Below are 14,621 nucleotides of genomic sequence, written 5' to 3' on the forward strand. Positions count from 1 at the left end.
GTAGTACATAAAGACTCAAATGGGATTGTAAAAGGATTCATGCTCTAGGAATATACTCAGTGATGTGGAATTCATCTGCTTTGCCTTTCTGTTGGAACAAGGAGTTCTTGCTGGCAATATATTAGGTTATAAAAAGAATTTGAATGTCTCTTGGGGCTGACAAAGAGACAGAAAGAAACTTGCAGAGAGAAACTTTAGGAGCAGCAAAGCCCAGGAGAAAAAAATAGGGTGAACAAGGTCTACGTCCTTTTGAGCGAGGTCTATGTCTTTTGCTCTTCCTATAAGGGGAGAACTTTGGATCCAGTATGTGTATGTCTTATTAGAAGCATGGAGAAAATATTACTAGGATGATGTATGCTTTCCAACAGTTTAACAAGTCTACTACAAATTACGCTCATTGTAATTCTCAGTATGATAAATGTCAGGGGCATTTTGAACTTCATGACAACACCAAGGATAACATTTGGCTCCTCTTGTTTTAAATGCAGAGACCTTAAGTAGCTGGGCACACAACTTTCATGCAGTACATCCATGATAAAATATCTTTGAAGGTGAAACAGGCTTAAGAAATTATCCCTTCCATACACACACTGTAATACCCCTCTTGTTTGCTGTCCCCTCTTAGTGGCAGTAAGCTGTTACATGTTCATGATACGTTGTTGGCTACGTTCAAGTTAAAGGTAATGTCTTCTCCAAGATGCACTTTTTGGAACAATGTTAATTTCATTTTAGTGATCTGATTCAGAGCAAGTAGGAGGGGCCAGAAGGAGCTCTTGAGGATGAGAAACTTCTTAAGTGTGCTTCATTGTTAAAGACAGCATATTATGAACTACAGCCTCATTTTTTGACAGCTGTGTTATATAGGGCCTCTATTTTTTGCATTATTCAGTGGTGATCCTTGCTTTTTCCAGACTGTGACCCTATGTTGTATGAGAAAAAAAATTCAGGACTTTATTCATATCTGGCTTCAGAGAGAAAAAGGAAAATCATGTCCTTGTCCCAGACCTGTCTGTGATCATAACATCAGGATCACTACACCCAGACTATGAAACCAGGATATGGCATATATTGCTTAATAAGTTATGTTTGATTGGTGAAGACAGAAAATGGACATAATTTGGAGGGGGAAGGCAAGAGTGAAGAAAAGAACTTCTGCTAGTAAAACAAGCATATTGAGTTTTAATTCATCAGATCACAAGAAAGAAACACACCAGAAGAGGATCTTTACATGAATCAAAGCTGATCATTGCTTCTGGTTACAAAGAGAAAATCAGGAGCATCATTAATCTGAAATACTGCAGGGAAAGCAGTTTCTTCATTTTTTAAAAGTATACATAACTTGTCGACCTCAGATGAGTTTCAGAAGTCACTTACAAACTAAAAAGGAAACACAGCTAGCAATTTTTGCAATAGTTTTATTTTACATCATAGAACATTGCCCTTGCTGTCCTGCTCTGAAAGTAGGCTATCTGACCAACAGAGATAAAGACATTATTTACTAAATTCAAGGGTAACCGAAGTGATTCATAGATAATGACTGAAGGGTTTCATTTCTGAATATAAACAGGTACCAACAAGGTAGTGTGGGGGGAATCAATGTAAAAATTTTTACTTTTTAATGTGAGAAACCTGCAATGATATATTTTCAAGATGTTAGGAGATGCGTCTGTTTTCTCACTCTGATTTAATCATTCCTACTTCCCTGTAGCATTGGAATGCTATAAGAATTAATTAGTTAATGTTTGTTCATTGCTTTTTTTCTAGGTGCCCTTATGTCCTGCTATACTTAGCAGAAACATTTAAACTCGAGTTTCATTGTTCCAAGAGGCTGTAATTTATTGTGATAAAATGGTGTAGCTGTGCTGTTTTGACCAGGAGGTCAGTCTGAAAGTGCAGTAAACAGGATGGAGTTATACATATTCTTTAAGGAGAGTGCGCTTTCCTCTCACATCAACAGTATTTGCAACAGGGAAAGAGGAAGCAGAGCGAGCGAGATGATTTCAGAAAAATGAGAGAATAGCAGGGAAGAGACATGGCTGAGGTCCAGGTAAGATTGTTAGTAAGGAAGCAAGTCTTTGGCAATGACTGTTGGCTACTGCACTTGTTCACAAACATTAAAAAAAAAAGAAAAATCTTTATGGGGAAAAAAAATGTGACTAGAATCATCAGCCATGTAGTACACTTACCAAATTGGCCAACTGCATTTACAAAGCAAACCCACTACTTACTGACCGCATGAGTTCTCGTCTAGATTCCTGTTACACAAAGAAGAGCCAAAGGGAGTTTCCTCAGTACCAGAACTGAAAAGCGTTAAATTGCATATGCTAGTGTTGCCTGGCACCACCAACGATGTCCTTGATGCTTCCTGCCCACCAGCAACATCACCTCTCTCTCTCACCGCAAAGAGGTCAGTCTCTGCTCACTCTAGGGGCTGCTTTATGTATAAACTGATTCTTTCCTGAAACAAACATTGTAGTAGTAAGCCAAGCTGTCAGAGAATTTGTACAGACCATAAAAAAACCCCTCTCAAACCCAGAAATACACCAAAAGTTTTAGTATTACTCCCTAACAGAGTAGAGCTGACTATCCCCCATTGCCAGAATGCTGAGCGTACTTTCCTTTGACACACTATCATAACTCCTCCCTTGCTGATCTTTTGACCTCACCATTGTCCTGCCTTTTCCCTCTTGAAAAACAATCGAAAAGAAAAAAAAAAAAAAAAGCCTGGAAACTTCATTTTGGACCAGGAACAGCAGCTGCCGCAACACCAGTTCCTCTGCAGATTCCTGCCCCTTGGTTCTTGGCCAACAGCTCACCAGGGCTTTGGAAGAGGAAGGTGTGGGAGGGAGGAAGTCAGTTCTAGAGCATTCATTCTCCTTGCCCAGGATGCTTCTGTAGACTCAAGAGTAGATAGCAGCTTGCAGCAGTCTGTATCGTGTGAACAAAAAGTGAGACATTTACTGTAACTTTACCCATAGTTTAGGTAGAAGATTGGAGCCCTGGGCACTTCTGTTCTCTCGTAGTTCTTCTGGAGTGATAGCACTCCCTCTCCTCAAAACAAACACAACCCTGCTCCTGTGGTATGAATCTGCTGTCCACAGTGGGCTTGAATGTTTTTCTAGTGTCTGTGGTATTTTTTAGTGCTTGAGATGTCTTTACTGTAGTCTCATCTTGCCTGCAACAAGGTTGATGCTCATTCCTTAACTCAGCAGCAGATGCGGAATTAACATCCCATTGGAGATGCATGGGACAATTCTTACCTTTCATTGTGAATAAAGACTACGGGTGGGATGAAATGGGACACTACCATGCTGGATTTTGTTTCTCTGTAGGTAGAGCTCTCTGGGGGCTCAGACTCTTTCTTGACTTTCTTGAATCTCACAAATGACCTCTTTTTTCACATACCGAGACAATGTGGTCAGTGTGGTTGGTGAAAGGCAGCAGCATCTGGAGCAGTGAGATGTATCAACTAATTTGTGTATGTAGACAAAAAGGGGTTGACATAGCAATAGGAAGGCCTTGCTGCATCTTACAAAGATCTGTGGAAGAGTTTGCTTCCTGGTGTAGGACACCACACTCCTCAGGGTTTAAGCAAGATGTTCAAAGGACTTGCTGCATGGATGCAGAAAGCCCATAGTAATCTGGAGCACCATGGCTGGGCTGATCATCGAGAGCAACCTAGCAAAGTGTTGGCTAACGTTCTAGATCTTCCCAAGAAACAGAGAATCAAAACCATTTTTGGTTTTATTTAGATGATCTCTGTTCCTACAGAGATTGTTTGTTATGATATATGACTTTGCTGGGTATTGTACAGCTGTTACCTTGGAGATTTGCCAGTGACTTTGTTTTAATATTCTGACACACTGTTCCAATGGGGGTAGCTGACTGCTATCCTTATTGAAGTATTTCCTCTGTCTATTTTTCTGGCTCTTTTTAACTACTTCAGGGTTACCAGGCTTTAAGTATAGTAGGTGTTGGCACAATGGTCCTAACACCGTTCTATAAAATGTATTGAGTATTTTAATTTTTAAATGTGAAATTACCAACTCGTCTATATTTGTGTTTATTAGTACTGGGTTTGTTTATTTATTTTTATTTGTCTGACAGGTCAGGATAATTTTCAGGACCCATATTATGATAGTCCAGCAGGGTTCCAGGATCCAAATAGAAAATGAGATGGCATCTGCTGTTTTAAAGGATTTTTTTCTTTCAGTCTTTGCAGTCTCTCTAGCTGAGCGGTTCCTAGAAAAGCAAAGCTGAAGAAGGGCAATCTTCCTACCGTTAGCAGTAGTTCATGAAAATACGTTTTGCTGATTTTAACTTTAAATGTCCTTTTCCAATATTAGAATGCTTTAGCTCATTTTATATTAAACTTTGACCTCATTAGAAGTCACAGAAAGCTACTTCTAATGGTTCTTCCAAAGAAATTAATTTGTAACATCCATCTGTTTCCTGGGGTACCGACTTTTATAAAGTGAATTATGTAAAAGATTCAGACAAGCTTCTACCGTGAAGGACTTATTGTTTCTCAAGCTCTTTAGTACCTTTTTTCTTCAGTCAATTAATAACTCTTTACAAGCTCTACCATAACACTGAAGACAAATGTAAATGTGCTTTGTGCTTTTCCTTGCTGTCCCATAGCAACTCCCTCATTAAGTCTATAGACCTGTGCACAATTCTCCACCTTTGGTTTACTCATATTCTGTTGTCTCTGAGAATAGGTCAATACATAGCTGATTTTGCTGATTTTATTCATCGCAGTCCAACGACTGAGCCTGTTTAGTTTGTAACTTGGAAGTATTGTTTGTTTGGTTGTTGTTTGGTTTTTTTTACAGCCAAGGGCAAAGAAAAACTCCTGTGACAAGATAGTTTTTCTTCTGTGTATTACAGTCTTTAAAGATTTCCTAAATTAATATCTAGAATATAGTTTAGGTCTCCAGGTGCCTTTGGATATGCAGCCTTAGGAAGTTTTTCAGGATGAAGATAATTTTCACTTGGGAAACTGTAAAAATGATACAATGACCTTCTTAGTTCCCCTGCCAGACTCTTATAGGCAGACTTATATCGGTTTCTTTAGGTATTTTGTTTTTGCCAAGTACTGCTTTTCTTCTGGTACTAATACATACACTGCATGGAAGCATGCTGACGAACTGTAGACTTCATAGGTAAAATTATCCATTTAAATTTTTTAGTGGATAGTCTGCAGTATTATTCTGCGGGTGAGCTGATTACAACAAAGATCCTGACTCTGCGCTTTTCTGCAGTCTGCATAAAATACCCATGCTGCAGTCAATAAGAAGAATGGTGCTAAAATTAGGACTAAAAGTCCTGATTGTGTTGCCCCAAACACTGCAAAAAATTTTAAAGTTAAATTTAAAAGTGAAAAAGCTAAACCCACCTGAGTGATAGGTGTTTACTTTAGGACAGGCTGCAAGAGCTATGGCAGCGTATCCCGGATTAGCAAGCTGTATTTCATACATCTGCTACTTTCCCCTTTGCTGAGGACTTTGACAAGAGACTGAATGTGCCAGCAGGTCTCAGTCACATCCCTGAGAACAGGACAAAGGAATTCCTGCGATCATTCCTGCTGATGCGTGATGCTGAGATGTCCTCTGTCTAGCTATCAAATCCTACTTGTAAACACATGCAATAGAGCCAAGAAAATCTAATATGCTAAATTCTTCCTTGCTTGAATTTCTCCTTGTGTTCATGTAGAAATAAATATTAAGAAGTAAAAAGGAACCTCATGCTTAAATATACCTAAAGCCATTATGATTGTTTAACATCTTATTGTTTATAATGGCCTCAGGTTGTGCCAGGGGAGGTTCAGATTGAATATCAGGAAAAATTTTTACACTGCAGGGGTTATTAAGCATTGGAGGGGGCTGCCCAGGGAAGTGGTTGAGGCACCATCCCTGGAGGTATTCAAAAGACGGGTTGACCTAGTGTTTAGTGAAAAGGTTTAGTGATGGGGGGGGGGTTTTTGGTTGTGTTTTGTTTTTTTTTATCAAAGTTAGGTTGACGGTTGGACTGGATGATCCTAAAGGTCCCTTCCAACCTAGACAATTCTATAATTCTATGATTCTATGATAATAATTTCTGATACTATCAAAACCAGTACATACTTTTAAAGAAAAGAGCGGCAGCTTTGCTATAGAAACAACTAGATGGTGCTCCTCTGCTTTGGAATTTGTCAGGGCTGCAAGACAGGTGAACTAGAGAACAGAGATGTAATCCATAAAAAAAAATGTGTAATCAGAATCATGCTGTTCATAATGTTTGTTACAGATGCCTAGAAACATTTGCTGAGTTACAATTAAAGTTGTAATTTAGCAAAGATAGAACAATTGCTTTGCAAAACATTACAGCCCTTTCTTATTGCAATTTGAGTGCTTGGCAGAGTAATTATCCCCACATATATGTATTGTCATGTAAGTCAGATATTTTGTGGTTTTCCTTTTAAAAATGCATTGAAAAAAATTTTACAGGATTTACTATAAGAGGTTTTAGCAAATTAACTATGTGACTTTTTTAAAAGCAAGCCTTGTAGCAGTGCCAGCCACAGAGGAGAAAAATCCTGCAACAGTGACAATATCTGAATGAAGTCCAAAACTTAAAACTATCTTTAAGTGAAATAGCAAATTCAAAAGGAAGTCATTGACCTGACAATCACAACTGCACTTTTAAAAATATATAACTGCAAATAATTCCTAAAATGCTAGAACATTATAAGATAACAGATTTTTTTGTTGTTTTCTTACCATTTACTATGTGCTCCTGATTACATATTACATGAAATTCATGTAATGACTTGAAAGTATGTGTGCCACCGCTTGCACTGCTGGGGGATTGCGCTTATTTGCTCAATTTTCTAGCTGTGGTATTTAGTGGCAACATTAACATCCAAGATGAAAACCTATAGGCATGGATATTCAGACTGATGGAAGGCAGTAGAAAGAGCTAGAGATTCATGATACTGTCTTAGTAATGCTCAAAAGCAACTATTTTAAATAGTAAAAAGATAAAGTCTTTTGGAGGGTTAGAAGGGAAATCTTAAAGAGAAACTTGGAATACATTTCTGTGTTTTGTCAGCTGAAATGTTTTGCACAAGTGAATGAAAGCTATTGTGTCAGTGTAGGTATCTCAGGGCATGTAGAAAATTATGGTAATGTGCTTGATCTGTGAGGCACTGCAGCTTCTTCCTCTCACATACTTATGAAAAAAATTTAGTCTGTATAAATTTTATAGCATTGAGAACTGCCTTACCTTTGTCATGTTTTACCACTTATTCACATGTCAATTACAAAATTTAAAGTTCCAGAAAATACTTTGAAGTATCTTACATGTTATCTATTTACATTCTTGTAATATGAAGCAGCATTGCTACTTTTATGCTCTGGCATTGTTTAATGTGGAGCGGTATAGAATTTGCTATTTATGATACTGAAAGATAAATATCTCCCCAGTATAAAACAGGAAAATACAAAAACGCTACCGTATTGCTACATGTCTTTGAGAAGTGTATTGTTTTCCAAATGAAAAGTGTAGCTCTGTATGATCTTACGAAAAGCACAAGACAGATTTTCTGAAGCTGCTTCTAAGGCCACTTCCTGCTTTTACCAATGACCATCTCAAGGACTCGTGTTCATCAACTGATCAAACTCAAACTTATATTGTCTTTCCCTTAGTGGCCCCACAGTAATGGTTTATAGTAATCTGTGATTAAGTAGTACATTAAGTTTTCTTGCCATACTTGTCATTTGTCACTGCCAGATGTGGAGAATAAAGTGAATTTGGATCTTGTAGACCCCTGTCTTGGCACTGGGGTTCCTTTCCAGCATTTTTTACAAGTTGAGAATCTGAGATATTATGCTAAGCTTTGAAATTACCACATACAGAACGGGCATGCCTTCCCTGGCCATTTGACTACATTACCTGGTGATCAAATGACTCCTTTATTAAGAAATTTATTGAATAGGAGACTGTTCAACTGACCAAGTAGGCTTTGCCCAGAACTCATCCTCTACCTTTTCCTGGTGACAGGATGCAGCAGGGCATTATCAACTGCTCCCCTCACTCCGGATTTCTGCCATATTCTCTACTCCACTCTTAATGTTCTGGACCAGTCAGATCCTATCTTTTCCTCAGTTTCTTTGCTTAGTCCCAGGTTTGTCTTTCTTTACTTCTCAATTAGTCTTTCTGTTCCTCCTGTGCCTGCAGTCCTACAGCCACGGCACGGTAGGGGCTTTGCCCTGGTTCCCTCCAGTACCCCAGCTCTTCCTGAGATCTGTCCCACTGCCTTGCACTTGCCCTTCCCAGTTCCCTTCCCAATCTCAGCCCCAATGCCTTGCCAGCTAATTTTGCTCACTAACCCCTCTGGTTCTTTCTTTGTATGTACTTGCATCCTGTTCCCTGGCTCTTGTTTATCTCTCTGCCTTGCTGGGTCTCTGTCCACCCAATTGTGGTTTCACTTGCTAGTTTCTACCGTTGTGCGGTTGTAGTTACCCACAGCACTCCTAGATCCAATTTTGTAATGCCTTCCCTCAGGTGTTTTTATTTTGGCCCTAATTCATTCTTTCATACCGATTTAGGCTCAGCTTGTTTCTTTTCCAGTTTTGAATGTCCGCACTTCCCCAGTGCCCAGTGAACGCAGAGGAGAGCACTCCTGCTCTATGTACAGATGTACGGAATTTTCTTCTGGACTCCTCATGGCCCACAGCCATCCAAACTAGCAGCTGAGTAGAAAGTATTACTCTGTGCTGCCTGAAGTGGGCTCACCCAGCAAAGAAAGCATCTACACCAAGCCAAAGCTGTTAAGATCAAAAGGTTTGACAGAGCATGTGTAAATGGCAACATCCCGAGTTTTCCAACCTGGTCAATTTTAGATATATTTGCATGACGTTAGATAAGGCATGTTTTAGAAATATGCCTTAAGTCAAAGCATTTGAGTACCAGATATTTACAGGGCAAATAGCCCTCAGAATATTTTTTCCTTGAGTTTGCAATTTAACTCTGAGTTTAAAAGTTTTAGTTGAAAATGATAACATTTTTGCAACATTATATGCAACTGAGTGCAGAATACTATAATGGGAAATGTCAACCGATCTGAATAACAAGCAGTCCCACCAATCTTATCTGTAAAAACGCTAGAAATTGCCAGATGTAGATAAGTAATTTAGTATACATGTATATGACTTTAGGCTTCTATCTCCCACTCTAATATTACTTGTCTTCCTCGTCTTTAAACTGTTGAAGATGTTGAACACTATCTGTTGAAAGTCTGACAGCGGCCTCAGGGTTCAGTGGTAATACTAATATCGGGGAAGAATGATAAATCTGTAAATCACTTGGGACATCCCAGGAAATGCATTCCCTAGTCATTATTTTGAAGTTCAGGACTAGACGGTGTGAGTAACCATTTATTATCCATTCTGCTTTAATCCATTTAGATATAACCTTAGGTTTTTTTGTCCTCTCTTTTTCAGACCTAATGATAATTAGTTTTAAGTTTTGCACCCTAAGCTGTAATAACCATTCAACAGCCGTGATTCCAATTTTATACTGACAGAGGAGGGTGTTTGTAACACCTATCTTTCCCTAGTTTCCCTAGGCTTTTGTTATAGCTAATTGAAAGGCTCCTTCTATGGATGGTTCAGAGTTGGACCCTAATTAAACTGCTCTGTTTTTTCACTTGAGAATTTTCTTTTCTCCACTGATTTTGGAAAGAACCCATAGAAATTTTTCTCACAACGCTTTAAAATTCACCTCTTATATGGATAGTCATCCCCTATTTGATGCTGAGGGAATTCCATGTCATAATATGTTGATTGTCTAGGGCATATTAGAGGTGATTTAAAATAGCAAGTAAAAACTTGCCTCATGTTGATTGACTTAATTATTGGTCTACCCCAGTGATAAATTAAATTACTGCAATGATAAATTTACAGCATTGTAATTGCCTTAGAGCATGCATAATAAGCAAAATAAACTTTCTATCCTGAAAATTCTGTGGAATTCAGTACAATTGCTCACTAAAAAAGTATCTCTAAATCTTTACAGGTTTGAAATCTACTACACTGTCATACTTCCTAAAGACAAAGGCACAGCCTTTGAAACAATATTGAATATTGAATCAATTGCTGTGCTTAAACAGTTACCAATATTTTCATTTCAGTGTTTTTATACTAAATGTTGCACAGAGGATACTGGAATTTCAGCATTTCTGGTTTTGCCTTTTTTTTTGTTTTTTTAATCTGAGGACATTCCTATCACATGGATGGTGGTTATTCTGATGGTTCTCCTTTGTAGAAATCATTCTGCATATCAAGCTGTAATAGACACGCGATAGTCCATGCAAAATTGCAGAAACAAGATATCTTTGCTAAACATCTTTTCAATCCTAAGCAGAAAATTTAATTTTACATAGAAAGAGTAAAAACACTCTTTGCTACTGATTTTGTCTTTGTAGATTCTTTGTACTGCATGAAAGGTCTTATGCACAGTCATAAGTTTATTGTTATTTATTTATGATTTTTACTTGCCTTCTGTCTGTTCAGTCTTATCTGACTTGCATTTATTTATTTATTTATGTTCAAATGAATTATTATGGGATCGTTTTTAAATTTCTTTTGATCATGGCTTATCCAGGTCTTTTTCTCTTTTGATCATGAAAACAAGTATAAAACAATCTATTTGCGAAATCCTTTCAAATAAAGATAAAACAGATACAAATCCAAAATATCTTTCCCAATATGGAAAGCACAGAGGGAATGCATCACCTCTTTCAAAGTTAACCTTGTACATATTCAAGGCATGTAAATAGGAAAAAAAATCCCTGAGTAAACAAAACATTAACTTCAAACTGTTGTCTACAAGGACTTTCAGGGTGATATAAAAGTTTTTAGACTGGTGATGTGACGTGCTTAGGATACACATACGTAACATCTATATTTTTATTATAATGCTGTGTAAACAAGTTTCATTAGACATTTGGCTGACTTCTCTTACAGTGTGGCAGAATTTTTTGTTTCTACTCTTAAGTTCTGATTTAAAAACAATACGATCCTGCAGTTTGTACCCAAGCAAATTTTAAATGTGTATTTCTTGTCTTCACGAGAATCCTAGAATGAGGGTCTAAATGTTCCCTGCACAAATGGAATGATTAAATGGTAAATAAAGGTAAGGAAAAAAGACTCTACTTTTTTAAAGTAAGAAAATGTTAAGATTTAAATATTAACATTAGGATTTTTTCCATTACTCATTAGTTTAGGATTCCAACTAATGGTCAAAGAGAGAGAAATGGAGGAAGAATAAATCCATACTCTGCTTTTATCTTTGTCATCCCAACAACAGGGATTCTTTCTGCTTTAGTTTAATATCATCATACATTCATCATCATAAAGTTCAAAATTCAAATTTGCATCAAAGAATCCTTCCTTATCTGCACAAGTACCTTTGCCATATTTTTATGACAGTTCAATTATTTGATCTAGGTTTATATAAAGACATAGTATAAAACAGGATATCAAGTGTTATTTACAGTGACTAACTTGAGGCACAGGAGGCTAATTTCTCTAGGCTTCCTCAGTATTTGATAGATGTCTCTTTATGAAATACTTCAGAGTAGCAGCCTAATTTGGTTTGCTCTGAGGTGCCTTCTAGAGAAAACGTTCTCCCTCTACTATATACAACAAGCCTAGAGAACTCTTAAAGTCTTATGACTCCTGTGACTCCCCACCCTCTGTCCATACTTGCTTATTTGAGATTATTTTTCCTAATCTGTACCCTAACAAGGGCTAGACTTTCAAAAATCTTGAAAACCCAAAATTCACTTTGATGGTTTATTTACAGGTGTTATATCTTCTTAACAGCCTTCCCACCTTGATATACATGGTTGTATACGTATTTAGGGCCCAACTATGACACATGGATTTTTTTTCAATGGTCATATACATATTAGATGTTCATTATATTAAGCATGTGCATTATGTAATCCATATTGTCTACATTGCCTATATTACATGTCTTAGGCAAATCTTAAGCACTGCTTAGTCTTCATATTTGGACTCCAGCATAGTCTTCTAATTTCAGCTCACATTTTTGAAGAGCTGAGTAGATGGTGATTAGTGATTCTATCTCTACTCTGTACTATTATTGCTATAGTGGAAGTATGGATATCGCATAGTAGAGGTTGCATAAAAGTATAAATATTTCAAAATATTGAAGCTGCTTCTCCAAGTTTTCAATTTTTGTTTGAAAATGTCTCCCATGGGATCCTGCCAAGAAGACTCCTGACAAGCTGAAATTTGCTCTCCTTAGGTCTAGGGTTGTGATTCTACTATTTGTCTTGCTCACTTTTCTCAGAATTTTCAACTCCACAATCTTAAGGTCACTGCAGCCAAGGCTACCCTTGACCTTCACATCATTGGCCAGTTCTTAGTTATGTGAGAGTAATAGGTCCAGCAGAGCATCTCCTTAGTCAGTTGATCCCCTTGATGAGGAGGAACTCAACTCATCACCACACTCCAGAAATCTCCCAGATTATTCGCACCCAGCTCTGTGTCCTCCCAGCAGATACTGGAGTTGCTTAAATCCCCATGCTTACCAGGGCATGTGAAAGTGATGTGTCTTAAGGAGCTTTTGTCTTCTTGTATTCCTGATCAGGTGATATGTAACATATATACTACAGTGTCACCTGTGTTGGTCTGTCCTCTGATGTAAAAAAGTGGGACAAAAAGCCATTGCAGGGCTTAGTCATGTGTTCTGTCCCACCACATTTCTCTACCCCAGTGATATCACTTCTCTACAGATATGCAAGAACTTGTAATTTCTCTTCTTCATTTCCCACCCTGCATCCATTTGTGTAGAGGCACTTGATACAGGCCCCCACTCATGTTGCACTTAGAGGCAGAGCTCAAGAACCTCCTCCTCCATGTTTTCCCCTGGACACATCATCATCTTCCTCCTGGCTTTCACTTCTCTTCAGGTTACAGTAACTCTAGTTACATATTTAGTCATGGACCAGATGGGGGAAAATGTTGTTCTTTAGATGAAAGCAGTAAAGAGAGAATTAAAATAGCGTGTTCGTGCTCCCATGTAGTAAAGCAAGCATATGTGCCCTGATGCAGCAACAGTTACCTAAGCACACATATTCCTATAAAAATTTTGACTGTATGGTGCAGAATATATAAAGATACTTAAAACACTGGAAAATCCATAGTAAGGAATATGTGCTTTGGAGAGAGATGTGTAAACTGTGCTATCACCATTCATGTCACCACACACAAAGATATGTATCTATCCCCAGAAAAGTCCAAGGTTTTGAATAGGGCAACAGTTGATGAGGGATTTATCCCTTTCAAAGTATTAAATTCTGAAAATATATACAGTTCAGGTTTAAACTTCTAAATTGTGAGAAGTACTTGGATCAATTCTTGATATACCAAGGCACTACAAATGCTCTTTCCATTCAGTATTTATTGGTGACATGTCTCCTGGCACGATATTATTACCTGGCAGTCTTTGAAAGCTGTTATTGCACTTGTACTCTGTGCAGGAGAAGTAGAGTAACTGTGCTTTTAGAGTAGACCTCAGGAGAGGATATTCTCACAGCACCAAATTCAAGTACTCGCTCAAATCCCACCCCATCTATCAAAATAGGCTTTGAATGAGCAGAAGGTCAGATAGATGGGCGGGTTTTTTTTTGTTTTTTTTTTTGGCCTCTGTGTGCAGGGATTATTTTCATTCTGTCCACATTTATAGGTATATCACTGAGTCTTCTGTGTATCTGGTGTGTCTCCATGTAACCTTTCTCATTTACATCAACAGAAAAAAATTGCTTCTTTGTTTTACAGACCTTGGTTTAAAATGCTAGACCAGTTCTCACTTACCTCACTCCTGTCCAGATCAGCGAGTCAGACAAAGGACTCATCCATCATCATTCTGAAGCCAGATTCCTGTTTGGTATAAAACCATTAAAGCTGCAGAAAAAAATTTGACCTAAGGACCTCAACCTTTCCCTTTCATACAGTCAGAATACCCTTCTCCAAGCACCTGTCCCAGCCGCCCTCATAGGAATAGCAGAGCATGGAAGAGGTGAGGGTAGGCTCTGACAGATTGTTGGCTGCCATGACATTTGGCAGAAGCCAGAATAAATCACTCAATCTCTGATCAGGAGAAATTAGGTTAGCTTGGGAAAAACCAGAAAGGCATTTCTATCTTCAGCTGAACAAAGCAGAAATTCAGAATATCCTTTCACTTTTTCTCAGCATTACAAACAAAACTAGGAATATTTTTTTTCATTATAGCATATTGGGAGGGATTGTCTTCCACAAGCTTGTTGCACTTGGCTGTGAACACCGTAGGAGAAAAAGCCTTGTGAACATGAATAAGTGCTCAAATAATTTTCCAATTTCAGTTCATCTCTTCAAGTTTATTTTCTTTCTTTCCTGGGTTTTCCTGAGGCATGTGTTTCTCTGTTTATGTACAGTGACTTCTTCTGTCCTCTTCCCTACTGTGCCTACACAACAGCATTTTCCCTCTTATGTTTCGAGCTTTGACCTCTAAAGCCCCTCACCTCCTCCAAATATGTTGTTTCTGCATCAAGAGAGAGGAGCACAACC

Source organism: Numenius arquata, chromosome 9 (genome assembly GCF_964106895.1).
Source record: "Numenius arquata chromosome 9, bNumArq3.hap1.1, whole genome shotgun sequence".
In the NCBI taxonomy this organism is placed as follows: Eukaryota; Metazoa; Chordata; class Aves; order Charadriiformes; family Scolopacidae; genus Numenius; species Numenius arquata.